At 35.5% G+C, this 4,754-nt stretch overlaps 1 pseudogene; it reads left to right on the top strand.

The window, feature by feature from the left end:
- Nucleotides 1–675: 675 nt before the first annotated feature.
- Nucleotides 676–1,286, top strand: LOC119530483 (annotated as a pseudogene).
- Nucleotides 1,287–4,754: the final 3,468 nt, after the last annotated feature.

Raw genomic sequence — 4,754 nt, 5'->3', positions numbered from 1 at the left:
AAAAAAAAAAAAACAACGTATAAATTTGGTGGCTTAAAACAAGAGAAATTGATTATCTCGCAGTTCTAAAAGACTGTGGAGTCCGACATCGAGGTATTGACAGGAACTTGGTCTCTCTGAAGGCTGTGGGAGAGGAACGCTTCTTTGCCTCTTCCCACTCTCTGGTGGGAGCCTGCAATCCTTGGTGTTCTGTGGCTTGTAGCTGCTCTCTGCCTATGTCTTCACATGGCCCTCTCCTCTGTGTGTCTCTGTCTCCGTGTCTCTTCTGCTCTTCTTACAACGACACCACCATGTTGGATTAAGGCCCCACCTTACTTCAGTATGTCCTCATCTCAACTAATCACATCTCCAATGACCCTGTTACCAAATAGTCGCATTGTGACGAACTAGGGATTATGACTTCAACATATCTTTGGGAGGAAGAAATTCAACTGGAAACATCTAAAGCAGTTCTCACAAGTTTAAGTTTTAAAAGATTATATACACAAACAAGGTTTACAAACATTTATCTAGCGTTCTTCCTTAGAAACTAGGGAGGGGGGAAGCAAAGGAAGCAATGGAAATGAATAACAAAGAGCAGAAACAAAGCATATCAGATAAATAATGCAAAAAATTAATGAAAGCAAATGTTGGCTCCTTCCTTTCTGTCTGACAGCAGCCATCAGGCAAACCAGGATGGGCGCTTACAAGTACATACAGAAGTTATGGAGGAAGAAGCAGTCCAATGTGATGTGCTTTGTTCCGAGGGTCTGCTGCTGATACTATCACCACTCTCTGCGCTCCGCAGCACCCCATCCCGCCTGACCTAAAAAAGCCCTCAGCCTGGGATACAAGGCCAAGCAAGTCTATGTCATTCATAGGATTTGAGTGCGCCACGGTGGCCGCAAACTCCCGCTTCCTAAGGGTGCAACCTATGGCAAGCCTGTCTGTCATGATGTCAACCAGCTGAAGTTTGCTCTAAGCCTTCAGTCTGTTGCTGAGGAGCAAGCTGGACACCACAGTAGGGTGCTGAGACCCTGAATTCTTACTGGGTTGGTGAAGATTCCACATACAAATTCTTTGCATTTATCCTCATTGATTCATTCCATAAAACTCTCAGAGGAAATCTTGACAACCAGTGGATCACCAAGCCAGTTCACAGGCACAGAGAGAAGCGTGGGCTGATGACTGCAGGCTGCAAAAGCCGTGGCCTTGGAAGGGGCCACAAGTTCCACCACACTACTGGTGGTTCTCGCTGTGTAGCTTGCAGAAGGCACAATACCCTCCAGTTCCACTGTTATTGCTAATATAAGTAATGTTTGTAAAATTCATACCTAATAATTTAGGACAGTCATGTCAACTTAAAAGTGTTCTTGTTAAAATAGTAGTAGTCTGCATACTGTTTTCATTGATATATTGTCAAATTATCAAAGTAAAGTGCAATAATGTTTGAAGACTAAAGTGAGGGTATATCTTGTTTCTAATAAGATAAACAATTTTGTTTTTGCTTCACCTTATTAGGGAGTTATACGTCAGTACTTTAAAATGCCATGCTGTGTGGTGTAAAATAAATTCTTTAAAAGAGCACTGAAACTAGCTCTTTCTGTAGATTTGTTTGGTTCATGAAAACCTACAGCTTTATTGGGGTAATAAAATGCTCTCCTGGTTTATTCTCAAGTGGCTGCTTTTTGGAGTTTAGCTAGAGGGAAAATTCGGAAAAGTTTTTTAAATTGGAATATGCTTGGAAATTTGTAGGATGGGAGGAGGATATCCTGACCCTTTTCATCATATGAAATAAAGTAATTAAAATCTGGAAGAAAAAAAAAGCCAAAGTTGCTTTCTTAAAACTAACATAATAAACTTGAAAAACATCTAGCAAAATGGATCCAAAGAAAAAAGAGAAAAAATAAATTACTAATATCAGGAATGAAAAATAGCATATCACTATAGAATCTACAGATCAAAATGATAAAAAATAAAAAGAAATTAAGTTAATAAATCCACATTGTGAAAGTCAACCCATTTCTAGTTTATTGTATTTCATCAGCGTTACCAAACCAAAACAAACCCTTCCAGTGTTTTCCTACATACTCTTGCAGGAACATTTCCCAAATCATTTTTTGAAGTTAACACGTCCTTCATTCCAAAATTTGCCAGAGATATTAAAAGAAAAAAAAAATTAGTGCTCATAGCCCTTATAAACCTAGGTGCAAAAATACTTAAGAAAATATTATCAGATTTAACCCAGCAAAATATAAAGCAGAAAGAATGTTTTATGAATAAAAACGGTATAAGGACAGTGACTGTTTTTAAGATTATTTCATTTAAAAAAACTAGCTATTTACTGTTTAAGCAGAGAGAAGCAGGATTTCAAAGCAAAGTATTTAATATTAACATATACAACATATTGACTATTAATGATCTCCATGAATAATGGAAGAGTTTCTGAAATATAATTAACATTGAAGATTACCTAAGACATTGTTACTTTATCACGAAACCAGACTGAAAATTTTCAGACATGCAAAAAGTGCTTTGAAAACTAAGATGTGGTACAAAAGAAAATGTAGTCTAAGAAAGATTGCATAGATTTTGGATAGGAATTGAAAAGTCCCGTGAAAGTAATGAGAGATTGTCAACTTCCCATGCATTGATGCTTTCTCTCTCTTTCAGCGATATTATTAGTTAAGTTTCCCAACTCCTGAATACTGAGAAGAAAACATGAATTTTGACTTAAGGTCTGAAGTATTTATATAGTAACAGTAAAAGCTAAAGTCTAAATTCTAAAGAGGTTTCATGAGGGTAAATTATGTTCATTTATCTAAAATAAAAAAATAAAGATAGCATGAGGGAAAGTGAAACAAAAATATGAATCTAGTCTCTTCCATAAGTCAGTTGACCTTTTTGATTATATACTGGACCAATCCGTCTGAACTTTAATAAAGGATAAGAGCAATTCTTTCAACATCAGTGATTCATTCATTTCAATTTACTCTTTAAAAATCAGTGGAGTTTGCCACAGTTCTTATTGAGATATGGAAGTATTTATAAAAGTCAGGTATTTAGGCAGAGTCATTCATCAGCTTGTTTCAGTAGCTCCTCTGGGCCATCCTCCCAAATTTTCTTAATAGATGTTGCTAATGGCTTTCCTTATATCCTTTTAGGAACAGACATCTGGTCAGAAAGACTCAATGGTTTGTTTGGCCTTAAAGTAAAGTTCAAAGTTCTAAATATGGCATGACCCTCTGTAAAAGCTTACCATTTTGCTTTACTCCATGCCAGTTTCCTTCTTGCTTCTTTGTAAATCAGTTTATGACCTAACATTTCCTGAAAATGTTTTGCATTTTTTGCTCCATGTTACAGTTCATGCTTTTCCCCTTAACATTTAACATCTGTGTGTCTTCTCCCTACTTGAGGAGTAAGAGGACCTAACCATGCTTCTAGCTTCAACTCAAATATAATCTCCTCTGTAATGACATTCTCAGCACCACAGATCCCTAAGAGAAATATATTTCTCTATGCTCGATGTTCACATTTACAGGTATCCTAAACTAATGTCTTCAGATCTTTAAAGTAATATCACTTTTCTTCATCTAAGTTTGGAACTAAAGGAGAGATAGACACTGGAGTTAATTCATATATATATCAGAATGTCAGTTTTATCACTGATAAGAGGCTGTGTCTGTAGATCTGTTGGGCAGGTTGCTCAATTATAGATTAGAAACTTGCAATCATTCAGTTAATGGCATTGCTATAATTCTCTCATTCCATAATTAATATCACTAAATAGTTTCATTAGTTTTCCAAGAATAATTCCTCATTTAAATATGCTAGTTTATAAAATACCAATAAATAATTATCTGGATCTTAACTGCCCATATTTAATTATTTCCAGTATTCATTTCTATTGCAATATGGGTGAGTGAAAAAAAAATGTTAAATAGTTCATTTAGTTTCAGAATATTCTGTGTTCCAACTTTCTTTTTCTATTAAAGTCTCTCTTTTAGAATTTGTATGAAAATGAGCAACAGATTCCTATTCCAAATCTTTGACTCTATCATTGTTGTCTATGAAGAAGAGTTGAAGAAGGCTGTGGACAAATGAGTACAAAGAATCTAGAAAAACAGATCATCTTGGTATGAGTACATTCACTTAGTCATTGAATCGTTATGTGCCAGATGCTCTACTATGATCTTAAAGAGCACAGCCAAGAATGAGATAGATATATCTACCTTCAGAGAAATTAAGGATAAATATGGAACAGAAATGTTTACAGGCAACAACAGTATTGTGAGACTAAAGGAGGTATCAGAGAATCTGTAGCGAGTAATGTGAACTTGTTCAAGGGCGGTCACTTGATTGATACTTAGGGGAATCCTTTCCTACCTGAAATACAGAGATTTCTCATCATTCATCTACTAGAATTAGAGATATTAAAGAATAGACAGTTTCTTGGGTTTTGTGATTAAGTTTACTTATTTTCTTTGTATATGATGTTCCAACAACCTGGACGATTCTTTTCCTGTCAAACCACTTCTACAGTTCTTAGCCATTTTAAAAATTATATATTTTACTAAGATAGATGCATACCCAAGGATATACAACAAACACATTAGTGGGGTGCAGATGAAGTGGCAGATAAAAGCAAAGCCAAGCCAAATATTTTATGGACAAAGAATCAAAGAATCTCATGAAATAAGTAACATGATTAATTCAGCCTGTTCTTGAACCACTCATAACCACGGAACTGTATTTCTTCTCACGATTCTTAAATC

This window comes from Choloepus didactylus, chromosome 3 (assembly GCF_015220235.1).
Source record: "Choloepus didactylus isolate mChoDid1 chromosome 3, mChoDid1.pri, whole genome shotgun sequence".
NCBI lineage: Eukaryota > Metazoa > Chordata > Mammalia > Pilosa > Megalonychidae > Choloepus > Choloepus didactylus.
This window is presented reverse-complemented; position numbering and strand designations above follow the sequence as displayed.